We start from the raw sequence: 13,393 nt of genomic DNA, 5'->3' as shown, positions 1-13,393 counted from the left end.
CCACGTATTTTATTGCCTGTGTATAATCCCCTCCCCCCCTTAAAGCTTTCTCACAGAGTGCTTCATTACCCTTGTTTTAGTTCAAATACCTGTATGTGAAGACTACCATCGTATGGTTATTTAAGACCAGATGATTTACAAGATGGTGTGACAGAGTTAACAAGCAGCTGGTTTTCCCTGGCCTTGTTCCGTTAGCCTACAATTCTTTCCTCGAGAAAAATCAAAAAATGCTGATTTTTCTACTACTTCCAGATGTAGAACAGGAATGCCTTTGACCAGGATACCTGAAGCTCCAAAAGCTTCAGCTAATCCGCACATCTGCGCTCAGATGAATCATCCTAAATACATCTGACTGGGTGAGCAAAGGCATCCTGGTACACTTTCAGAGTACTGCATAGGATGTCCAGGCAAATCTGGGGGTGCTCTTCATTTGGATGAAGTCACCACAGACACGATGTACCAAAGAGGAAGCCACTAAAACAACAAAACAGTCCACAGGCCCAGGATTTCTAAGCCTGGTAGAAGATTTAATCCTGAGCTGAGCAAGGCTGTTCACAGAACAGAAGGGTGCCCACAACACCAAGTCAGAATTGAAACAGCAATTACTGTCCAAGGAGCAACAAGTTATCCCAGTTGATATCTAAGATACACTAGTCATTAAAACATACTCAGAATTGCTGTTTTATTTTCAAGAAGCAATGCAGGCAAAGTCTTTTAAACTGTCTTAGGAGCAAGCACATACCACAGAATGGTTTGGGTTGGAGGGGACCCCTAGGGATGACCTGATTGCAACCCTCCTCCCCCTCCACCATGGGCAGGAAACACCTCCCACCAGACCAGGTTGCTCAAACCATCCTCAGCTTCTCTGAGCAACCCATTCCACTGCCTCCCCACCCTGAGTAAAGAATTTCTTCATAATACCTAATCTAAGTCTTCCCTCTTTTAGTTTAAAGCCATTCCCCCTTGTTCTACCAATGCACTCCCTGACAGAGTCCCTGCCCAGCTTTCCTGTAGGCCCCCTTTGGGTAGTGGAAGGCCACTGTAAGGTCTCCCTGCAGCTTTCTCTTTTCCAGGCTGAACTCCCTCAGCTTGACTTCCTTGCGGCCTACAGCTTCCTCAACAAGCGGGAGCAGAGGGGTGGGCGCTGATCTGTTCTCGTTAGTGATGGGACCTGAGGGAATGGTGTCAAGCTGTGACAGGGGAGGGTCAGGCTGGATATCAGGAAGAAGTCCTTCACTGAGAGGGTGGTCATGCACTGGAACGGGCTCCCCAGGGACGCAGTCACTGCACCAAGCCTGTCGGAGTTTAAGAAGCGCTTGGACTGTGCACTTAGTCACATGGCCTGAATTTTTGGGTAGACCTGTGCGGTGCCAGGAGTTGGACTCGATGATCCGTGTGGTTCCCTTCCAACTTGGGATATCCTATGATTATCTTCATAGGTGAGGTTCTTCAGCGCCTTGATCATCCTCATGGCCCTCCTCTGGACTCCTTCTAATACATCCATGTTCTTGTCCTTGTGCTGAGGGCCCCAGAGCTGAGCGCAGGGCTCCAGGTGGGGTCTCACAAGAGCAGAGCAGAGGGGGAGAATCACCTCCCTTATTCTGCTGGCCACACTGCTTCTGATACAGCCCAGGAGATGGTTGGCTTTCTGGGCTGCAAGTGCACATTTCTGGCTCACGCTGAGCTTCTCACCCATCACATACTGCACACTGCTGCAATACAGTGTGCAGAGGTGAGGATCGTCCAAGTGTTTTCAGCTGAGCATCCTCCCATACCAAGCTTTTAGAACATTCCAGAACACTCACAGAGGGGAGGAACTGAAGCTCATCCAGATCTTGAATTTAGTTTAACACAGGATAATGAACATGAACCTAAATAAACAAAACCATACACGAAAAGCACCTAAAATATACACATTTTCCTTGCTATAGAGAAATCCATCAGCACCCAAATGGAAATTGGTATCACTGACAGCGCTCCTTTTCATACCAAAGGTGACCTTGGTCCTGAGGCTAAAAGAAACTGAGAAACAGGCCTTATATTTGCAGTGATGTTCCAGCTGTTTTATTTCTGTAGAGTTAGTAATAAAACATTACACAAAGCCTCTAGGGATATTATTTTTATACATCCTTTTAACGAAGGAGTAACTTTTTGACCAGTCCAGTAACAACTTCATAAAAAGATGGGTGTGCTTTTCATCCATGAGACCTCTACCCTCGTGGAAATGAGTTCTTACAAGGAAGGCTCAAGCAGTCAAACTGTCCCATTTTTATGGAAACTTACCGATGGAACGTATCCATGGGATTACACAACACCCTTCTTAAACATTGACTGAACTCTTTCAAAATACTGAAGAATCATGGCCTCTATTAGGACTTGAAATTAGTAACTTAGACACTTACTCTTCAATTTGTTGAGATTAAAAGCAATTCAATCCAGATTGATAAGCAATACTGAGACAGATATGTAAACTATTTTTTAAAACCACACTCAATCTCAGGGTAAAAATCAGGAAGTTTCACATAGTTTATAACTTGTATTTTGGATTCACAAAGACTATCTGGTTACTGAAGCAACGCAATACATCAGTTTTTCCAGGAGTCACTAAATGCCAGAGGTTCACCAGGATTGCATGTGTTGTTAACTAAACCATCCGCTACAAAATGCTTGTTTCTCTGACCTAAATTGGCTAAGCATTCAGACAAGGGGACGCAATTTCTACAAATGGGCCCAAAGGAAACAATTTATCCTTTCAGCAATATCAGCCTGCTTAGTTTATAAGCATAATACATCATATTGAGCAATAGACAGTAGGATACAAATGTTTGGTTAGTCATACTTTTAACCATTATTTTTTTTTTTTAATAACTTCACAGCTAATATATTCTGCTTTTCAGTTTCTTTCACCTAGCTAGCTTTACTGCTTGCAGTTCCCTACTATGTTCCCCTTTCCCCTCAACCCTCATCAGACCAATATTTTAAGCTACGTTTCGTTATTGTTCTTTCCTAAATAGAATAGTATACAACATACTTAAATAGGGTTGCTCTAATTTAGAGCTCATAAATATTAAAGGTAAGAGTTCACGGCATATTGTCCTTCTCTGCTCATCTTATTTTGACAAAGACATTTCTGGCTTAGAGAGGAGTAAGTAAGGAGTTGCTCTAGAATTATTTTTTCCAATTTCAATGAAACTAGCAGGTGCAGAACCAAAGCAGCACAGAGCCACATAGGATTCTGAGTTGAAGCATGCATAAAGAGCAGCGGAGTTACAAGAATAATCTGTGCACTAATTTATCAGCAAATTTGAGAGGACATCCCTGTGCTTCTCATTTGCCACATGTCCAAATCAGACCTAAAATAACCAATAACAAATCTAGATGTGAGGTAAATGTCATGAGTTCTGAGTTGGTTTGTTTGACTTTGAGTTCACACATAATTTCGAAATACCAGACAAACACTGGGCATCTGTAGATAACCATGATAAATACTTCATTAGCTTCTCACAGCAGAATTGTGTGATGTTTCCTTTTGCAGCCTCCTAGTCTCTTCCTTAGGAACAATATTCTTCAAAAGTCTGGTATCATCACAGTAACACAGGAAGATTAGTTAAAACGTCAGGTTTTGAGTGTTTCAAGTCTCCCTCCCCTCCAAAACACACATGCACATTCCTTAAAAAGAAGCGTACAAAATTAGTAAGTCAGTATAAAAAAGCATTAACACATCAGGCTGAAGAAAGGATCGATTATCATCCCTCATTCCAAATAGCCATTAAATCTGATCGGCAGAGCCTGAACTCACCAACTGAATGGCAGTACTGTTACTTTGGTTCAGATACAATTTCATCGGGGATGACATATTCCTAACATAGCCCAGCAAAATATTTAGATTTCATGGAATGCTGTGGGAATCTGTCTTCCTCGATTAGATGCTGATAGAAATGATCTTGATTAAATACTGAAGGACACCAGTGTATTTATCACCCATCCAACGCCACGTCAGCAAAAACAAATATTCCTCTAGACTTTTTTGCCCCAACATAGATTAGTCAAGTAGTCTGACAAAGCAACAGCACCAATTGACACCTACTGACACCAGTTCTTTTATTACAAGCTGTTCAAGCAGATTCAGTGCAGCAAATTTCAGTTAGATCCAAACTTATCTCCCGTTAAAACCAGATACATCGTCTAATTGATCAGTCAGATTCACATGCCTAATATTGCAAAAGCCTTCCAAACACAAATGTGAGGCAGGAGTAAACATGCAGTACAACCCTATCTGAGACACAAGAGCATAAAAAAAAGCACTGTGAAAGTTGACTCTACTAAAACAGCAAAGAGAAGGCCCATTCACAGTTAAAATCAGATTGGACTGTAATTTTGGCTGAGATTACAATGACTTAAGTCTTGTTTAATAGCAAAAGGGTCAACAGCAAAGAGCACAATCATTTCAGAAAGCAGAGTTCAAGCTAATGGTTTATCTCAGACCACAGTAAAGTAGGACCAAGTAACCATCAGTCTCCCAAACTACAGCCAACTGATTACAGTCCAAATATGCTTTTATCGTTTCGATCACATTTGTTCCTGGTCTGAGGAAAAAAAAAAAAAAAAAAAAAGAAAAACACACACCACACACCCACAAATGTACTGCTGAAAGAGTCCTTCCCTGTGCCAATTAAACAATTACTCCGCACTGTGCAGAGCTTCTGAAGGTTCAGGTGGCACACAAAGTTTTGATTGCTCAAGCTGGATCTAAAAACCTAGATCTAAAAACTGTCAAGGCTTACAAATGTTTATCTTGTCAGTTAGGGGAAATAATTTATATATATAGACTATACATAACTATTTACATGTCTGCATGAACGCAAGTATCTTCAGATTAAGCACATCACAGTGAGGAAGAAGGCTCTGAAAAGACTTCCCAAAGAATGCCCATTAGTACTGGAACATTTCAAACTTTTATATACAGTATGAAAACTGATTTCAAGTTAGGGAAAAACAAAAGAAGGTATAGGTTAAATTAGGCACTGCTAAAAACTGAAACTTCGCTATCATGACTCTGGTGATAACTTACAGTGGAGATCTATGATTTATCCAAGTCATCACAAGCAGCATGACAGTCATCCAATAAAGCCATCAAGCTTCTTCCTAATCAGGCATTCACATCTGTAAAGCAGCCTAAACACATCAAGGTACGCTTGGCTTTGCTGGAGGGTAGTTCAAAACTAGCTTCTCTAAATACATGTAGATTGCCAGATCTTACAGAGGATCATTTACACGTATCTCTAAAGAAACCTTTCCTGCCTTCCGGCAAGGCCTTATGTACTGACTAGATGCTGGAGTAGATGAGCAGAAATCTCCCAGCTCAGCATAGTTATCAGCTGCCACAGGTACTTGTTTTGCTGTATCAGAAAAAAAATATTTTATTTAAACCATTAAAATGGCAATTATACTTTGATCTTCAAGGGGTACAAACTGCCAATCCATCATCACAGTTAAATACAAAAACAAACCTTAAATGTGAGAGAAATACCAAGATGGGCAACTGCTGACCTTGCAACAGGCATACCACCACAACAATACAGATGTTAAATGTTGAACTGCGGCTGATTAAGGCTTGAGGAATTATGTAAACTGCTAATCACCAGATTATACTCAGGCTCATAACTTCTGCTTATACCTAATCTGCTGTAACTGCCTAAAGCTATAAGGATCCACCAGTCAGAATTAACAAGAACATGCAAATTATTGTTATCTGTTCTTAAACTGCTATTTCCATCAGCCAATTTCAGAACATGCTTCAAGGGAAATGTGAAGAAAGCAGCAGAAACAAGGCGATGCCAAAACAATAATGTGAGAAAGCCACTATGGTACCACACAGCGAGAGGAGAACAGAACGAGTCAGCAACACTATGCAGGCATTTATCTAGTTTTAGCAAATCTATTTTGTATAAATTATACAGCCGTTTGATAAACTGGCAAAAAGATAAGACGACACAGGAAAATGGAGGCAGGATATTTTATGTAGCAAATGTAAGCTGCAGTTTGGCATCTTAACAGGGATTGTTAAGTTAATGGCAAAAAATGTGCTCTTCCAATTTTATTTCATTCTTATTGTCAAGTTTTAGAATTAACCTGAAACAACTTGCTAATATCAGCTCATAAATTCTGGAAAACTGATAGCCCCAACGTATTTAAGTACACATTATTAGGTTATATATATACACACTACAACCAGTTCAGAGACAGTCTAGCGTTTAAGTAAGATGGCTTATTAGACTAGCAAAGGTCGCAGAATCATCAGGTACTTCAAGATGACTTCACTTTGCAGAGAAGGAAACTACTTAGAATGGCCAGCATACGCAGTAACATACAAAGAAGAGTTTAGGGTCAAAAACTCCCCACAACAGCAGTATACAAGTAGGTTGGTACAGCATTTTACAGAAAGAATTACATTTGGGATCTTGGATTCCTTAAAATCAGATTTACAGGTAATTGAGTAGCCTGTAATCACTCCTACCAAGCATCATTCCTTACTTTGGAAAAGCTAACGCCAGGTTTTTAAATTGGGGTCATTTCTCTCTGACTATACTGTAAGTGCATTTGCTCTGGTAGGTCTCACATTTCAGGCAGCAGATCAAGTAAGACTGCAGTTTTATGTACCTTTCCAATTTGTTCCTAGCATTGTTTGGGCAAGTTTTAAACATTTGGCTATAGCATTTCAGTACAAATTAGCCAGAAAAACGTAAGGTTTCAATTTGCAGCTTTAACCTTGCCAACGCCCCAACCACTTCTGCCTTGTATCTGAACTCTGATTTAAATGCCGACTGCAATGGTATTGTTACAATTAGCAGAACAGCTTCACAGGAACACTGCCTGTTAGATAGCAAAAGTACAACAAGATGTGGCTAAACATGAAAAATAAGGGCTAAGAACAAGCCTCTGTACTAGTTTTTACCTCTACATGCTGCTTGAGGTGATTATATTTGCATATGCATTGAGATATGTTGGTTACAGGAATTTAAATAGAGAGCTCTGTTTATTCTGCCAAAGTGTTTATAGTTTTGGATTTATTAACTGTCATGCCTCCCACCCCCCTCTTATTACTCCCCAGTTTTTTTGGCTTCAAATGATTCTGTTTTGGCACATTCAGCGATGCAACATTTCACTTTTCTAGAAAACTCCACCGTTAGAAAAGTAACACAAAACTCTAGGAAGCTTACCTGGTCTCCAGTTTCACTACCAACTCAAAACAGCCACAGTTCACTCAAAGCCAACTGAATCTCAGCCCAGTTCCAAGCAAGCAGGGGCAAATTCAGGAATTCGTATCAAATTCAGACATGGTTTGTTGCTCAGAAACTCTACTTAGACAGTACTTCAACGGGAGGAGCAAGAGCATGAACTCCCAGTCAAAGACACGAGGACAGAAAGAAACAGGGAGAGAACCGCCTCCAAAAGAACTAGGAATTGCACACATGTTTACATGCATCTGGAAAGAATATAGATAGGTTCCCAGTTCTGATACTAAATTAGTAAGCTTCTAACATTAAATGGAAGATGAAAGGAAAAATAATAAAGAACCAAAGTGGGAAAAGATTTCTTAACAGGTATTAGACACGGGAATGGATCTAAAGAGCTCTTCCTGCCAAAAAGACAGTCAAGAAGAACTGGGTGAAAAACAGCACCTCTTTTAAACAACAATCTTTTGTCACAACACATAATTAGTTAAACATCCAAAGAGGACACGAGCCATTCAAATGCTTCAGTGTATTGAACATAGCTACCTATCTTACCCCATGAACACAGAGGAGTTGTCTATTCACAGACTAATACTCCGGGATTTTACCTCCCTTTGAAATAACACCAGTTTCATACTCACCTGAATTTTCAAGCTCAGATGCCTCTCCATCAGGAAGCCACTTGAAATATCAAAAGGATTCAAAATCAAAAGGACTTGGTTCCATCTTTCCAGTTTTTTTCAGTGTCCATCATTGCGTAAAACAAAGATCCCCTTAAACTCACTGAATAAGTTACGAGTTATTTGGAGATCTTAAGACACACAGCCTTTTGAAAGAATGCGATTATGAAGCCAAGAGAAATTAACAGCATGACATCCTCCCTGAAAAGATCCTATAATGTGGATTTTGTCTAATTTTCTTCCCTCACTGGTAAATGTGAAACTTTGTGTTCAAGAAATGATACTTAATATATTCGCACACAGAGCGGTGACAAAGGTTTTCTGATCCAGAAGTCAAATTTGTCTCAGCAAGGAGATTCTATAAAGTTATCTTGGAAAAGAAAGATACCACTAATTTTCTGCACTTCAGACTATGAAATCCAGGGACAAAAATGTCTACCACTCATGACTACCATTCTTAGATAAATTAAGTGAGGGTGTGAAACCACTGTTTTGAAAGTTTTCACACATGGATAAAGCTCAGGCTCTTTCCACAGTTCATGAAAATTATTTGAAAACAAGTTGTTTGTTCCATTATTTTCTGCAGTTCTCCAGAATAATATTTTAGGTGTCAAAGTAGGAATGGTATGACTGAACATTCTCTACTCCTACTTTCCTCAACTAGGTAATTAATCACACATTAATTCACTTGCAGTTCATAGAATAAATTTGCTTTTTTATTTGCTATTATTACGTGAACAGAGGCTCACTTCTCTTGGAAAAGCTTATCCAACTGTGCTTTGTTCTTGTTAAACTGAATATAAATCCAGTTTCAGCTACTTAAGTAGCTGATATTTCTATAATTAGGAAACTTTAATGCATACCTGTAGTTCTATATCCAGAATAGAAATTTCACTGAAAACTCTGAAATCCAGCAAATTTGCACCTAGCTGGAACTCTTTGCACTGTTTTTTTTTTTTTTTTTTAGTTATTTTTTGAAGGACTTCAGCAATTACAGACACAGCAGAATGAAAACCACAGCTAAGAGAAGGGTACGTCCTCATTCACAGCCATCCTTTCCTTTGGAACTGACTGTGTATGCCAAGGGGAAGACGACAAAGGAGAAATTTCATAGCATAGACGACTTGCTAACATACCAGCCACTTAAGTTTCAGTGTCAGGAACCCACAAGAGGAGGACGCTGAGGGCCACAGCAACGTAACCTGATTGACTTCAGCTATGTCATCCCACGCAGTGTTCAGTAACACTCTTACGTGAGTAACTAAGGCATTAAACATTTGCAAAATGCTACATTTTCCCATCGCTGACCCCCAAGCGTGATTTAACGAAAGGGAATGGTTCCTAATGCATGTAGTTATTCCAGTCATGCCATTGAGCCTGCTTCTCAAATAAAACAGAAAGGAGGGTACAACTATCAGAACTGTGACAGACTCTGTAGTTCTCAGGGTACCGCAGAATGGAAAAAAAGTTAAAGAAATTTTCAAAGTCCCTAAAAGTTGGCATCGATAAAAGCAGATACAAATTTAATTTCTGCAGAATACTGCAGCTGACTTAACTGTATTTCCACAGAATTCTACATAACAGTTAACAGACTATATTCAGAGGTATTTCAGCACTTAACCTTTCTGCTAAAACAGTGTTTTGTTTCAGGCCTAACCCTCCAATTTGATTTTACAGAAACTAACAAGTGAACTATAACTCGTCCACGGAGCTCAGACATGAGCTCTCAATTTAAAACAGCCTCTGGATTACCATTTAAAAGCCATCTAGACATGAAGTGCAAATAGTATCGATTATTTTTTTTTTTTTTTTAATCTGAAAAACAGTCAAGTTAATATGAAGCATCCAGCCTGGACATAACATTCCACACTCTGCAAGTAAGTGTTAGAAGAAAGCTCCCTGACCAAGGTAAACCAATAGAAAAACATTCAGTCTAATCTTCTAGATCAGGCTTTAAACAATAATATTCCAGCTGAGACTGTGTCTAGCAAATTGCATTTAAACGGCCCACAAAAATCCATTTAGTCTTTCACTTGCCAGAACAGCAACAGGGGGTAGCAAAAACTCATGTGTTCTCAAGTTTCTAACTCTAATTGATTGATGGGGTAAAGAATTGCAGACAATGTCTGAAACTGGAAAAGAAGTAAAATGTAGTGTATATTCAAAGCTAAAGAAAATTGCATCCTCGGAAGAGGAGAAAGGGCAGAAGCATCATCGTACATGCACATCCACAGTCTGCTATGCTTTCTTCCGAGCCAAGCTGCACCCAAACTTCCTCTATAGCTTATTCAGTTATTTACAGAGAGAAGACCAGACATCTGCTTTTTGCCTTCCACCCTCCACTGAAATACAGAAAGTAAAAGCCACGATGAAAGCAATTTATCTGCAGACTGCTCACCAGCTCTGCCTCGTCGCTGCATCCTTCTCAGATGCATCACTGGTACCTCAAGTTCGGATTTAGGAAGTTGAGTGGTCTGCCAGCTACCGGCCACATTCTGCCAGGTAACAGAAGTAGAGGACTTGTTGCCATCTCTGATGCATTGCTGAGCGAAACTAGTTTGGCTAATAGTGCTGCTAAGTACTGGCCGCTCTTCCCTGGGAGAGGCTGTGCAGCTCACCCAGACACATTTGATAGCATGACATGCCTCCTACCTCTGTGAAACAAAAGATCACCCCCCACAGCTACAGAGATGTTCAGAATATACAGGGTGAAGGAGGGCACTGTATTCTGGCCATAACTGCACCTCTCATTCCCGCCTAAAGACTGAAGTGCTGTCACTTCAACAGCACACCTAGGACTGGAACACCACATAAGCCATTTCAAGCCACCAGTTATTCATTTCTTGAGCTCATCCTGCATGGAAACATCACAGCACTGAAAATTCACAAACAGAATGGGTACAGCAGACAAGAGTAAAAGTGTAGTTCGTCTGATGGCTCAGACAGTGAGATAACACCTGCTAGGAACCAGATAGTTCCTGAGGTGTTTTGCTCTTTCAAGGAAGAACCCTGCCTTTTTGCACTCCTTGGGAACCTATACCTGCCTGAGAGGTGTTTTACATGACTGCTTCTCCAATGTTGAGTGCCACAGACCTGATGTGGAGCAGCCTCACAGACTTCCTTCCTAGCTGTTTTAAGGCTCTTCATTGATTCAGCTTCAACAAGTGTTGTGTCAACTGTCTTAAGGAAACAGCAGAGAAGACATGCTGTGCAGAAATGAGGAGAATTAGGTCTGTTTGCCAAGCTGGAAAGGAGGAGACAAAGGCCTTCAGCCTCGCACACAAATTCTGTGCTCTCCACAGAGCTGGGCACCCAGGAGTTCAGCCGCCACTAGAAACTGAAGGCTTGCAAGGAAGCTGTCTGCAACTTGTGAAGAGTATTTCATGCAACAGTGAAGGTGAAGAAAAGTTCACCATTCAGAGTCCTTCCTAGTCCAGACCTAGGACACACACATTTCACCACACAGGCCTGACTCATTCATTGGACAGCATACAGCACTATGAATTCACACTACAGAGTTAAAGCAAGGGGCAGAATTAAGATTTATTTTTTTTTGTCCCTGCAATGAAGCTGCATGAACTTCAGTCTCACGTTGAAGAGCAAGACGTGCATATCAATCTCTGGGGTGGGCAGGTACTACTGTATCACGACAAGCAAATATTAGAGCATGAAGCACTATGAAGCTCAATTTAACTAATGGTTATAAGAAGTTATGTGAACACCCCAATGAGAAGACATAACTGCTACTGCTTGTACAGTGTCCAACACAATACAGCTGATTGTGTATTGAGCTGGTCCCTAGACACTGCTCTGTAACTGAATTGTATGAAAGCATTCAGTCCTGCAAGCTCAGAACTCTACTCATCTTGCAGAAGGAATGAGTCTCTCTTTTTACTTGAATCCTCCTACGGGGTAAGTCTACTGCACATGGGGAAAAGATGCAGCATTAGTTAAAAACAACACCAAAACAAGCAAATACCCACAGACACACTGGTTGATAAGCATGCCTTTCAGTAACAGCACTGGTTTATACAAGCCCTTCCCCCCCCCACCACCACCACCTCCAATTCTCTGCTCTCACACTCGCTGGTTAAGTCATTTCAACTATCTGACAGATTAAGCAGCAATCCACATTAAGGCAACTTACATTAAACTGACCCACATCAACTCCTCAGCAGAAACTCTTAGTAGCATAGCAGTAGTAGCACAGGCAATGGACTACCACTGCTGCTATCAAAATAAACACCATATGCTCATCCTCCTATTTACACCCTTCTAGGGCACAGAAAAATTAGGCAAAAAAAAAAAAAAAAATTCATATCTGAAATTGCCTCCAAGCATGAAAACACCCAACCTTCATTGCTCTGAACTCTTTTTGAATTTGCATGAGAACTCAGAACACATCTTTACTACAGCATCTGCTGGCCTGCATTTAAATTTAAGCCTCCTTCACTAATTAATTAATCAGCTGCAAACCAGTGGTAAAAATTTCACAGCAAACACTGGTATCCACTGGCTCTACACTGGGCTTGATAAAGAACATAAATCTCAGAGATTAATAAAAGATTATTTTGCATTATCTGATTTGAAAATACGGGGGGAAAGCACGTTTTACTGATTGAAGTAAAACAGAAATTTAAAACAATTGTTAAGGACTGACGTCAAAGTTTCCACTACTCCTTTACGATTTTTTTTTTCCTCTGGCTGTCATACAGAAAAGCTAAAATGCTTTTATACATTTCCTGCATTTACTTGGCGTCTCAGCAATTCACCTCCTTCATGTACCTCAAAACCTGTGGATCTAAGGCTTAGAGAAACATGAACTCTACTATTCAACTCATCTTTATTAACCATATTCATTTATTGCTAAATTTATTGTTCAGACTGAAAAGCAGAGACTCTAGAACATGATTTCTCATGATTCACAGGTGCCAGATCTTCCTTCCTGATATGGGATTGTGCATGCCTAACAATAAATTCTTCTAATTTACACAGTCATTTATTACTTACACAAACTGCTTTTACTGTACAGGTTCTAGAGTCAGAGCCAAACCTGCCAAAACTATTCGAAGGCTAAGGTTTCCTCTAACCATAAGAAATAAAGCCAGACTGAGAGCAATCAGAGTTTGTAACTTAATTTGTAATTGCAAAACCGTAAGAAATCGGAATTAATATTTGAAAATTACCAAGTACAACTGATATATTATGACTGAGTTGAGTAGAGATAGTAGCTATGGTGTATAAATGCATCACTTACAAAAAAAAACCAAAAACTTTCAGCTTACATCATTGAACTTCATATAGATTTACTGGTTTCCTCTTAGCCTTCAAAGACACTCTTGTAAAAACTAGAGCCAATATGCTTCCATTTAACAGAGCACACCTACTCATACGTAATAAGGCAGAAGGAAAGGATCGGCATTTCTCTTTTCATAGGTCAGTTAGTGCAATGTCACATTAATACTGACACACAAAACA

At 40.1% G+C, this 13,393-nt stretch overlaps 1 protein-coding gene across 1 annotated transcript in view; it reads right to left on the bottom strand.

Annotated features, from left to right (window-relative positions):
* The window catches only part of FBXL7 (F-box and leucine rich repeat protein 7), a 182,217-nt gene that overhangs the window by 123,711 nt on the left and 45,113 nt on the right, over nt 1-13,393 (bottom strand). The gene's annotated exons all lie outside the window — the stretch shown is intronic.

The sequence above is a fragment of the Aythya fuligula genome, chromosome 2 (assembly GCF_009819795.1).
Source record: "Aythya fuligula isolate bAytFul2 chromosome 2, bAytFul2.pri, whole genome shotgun sequence".
Taxonomy (NCBI): domain Eukaryota; kingdom Metazoa; phylum Chordata; class Aves; order Anseriformes; family Anatidae; genus Aythya; species Aythya fuligula.
This window is presented reverse-complemented; position numbering and strand designations above follow the sequence as displayed.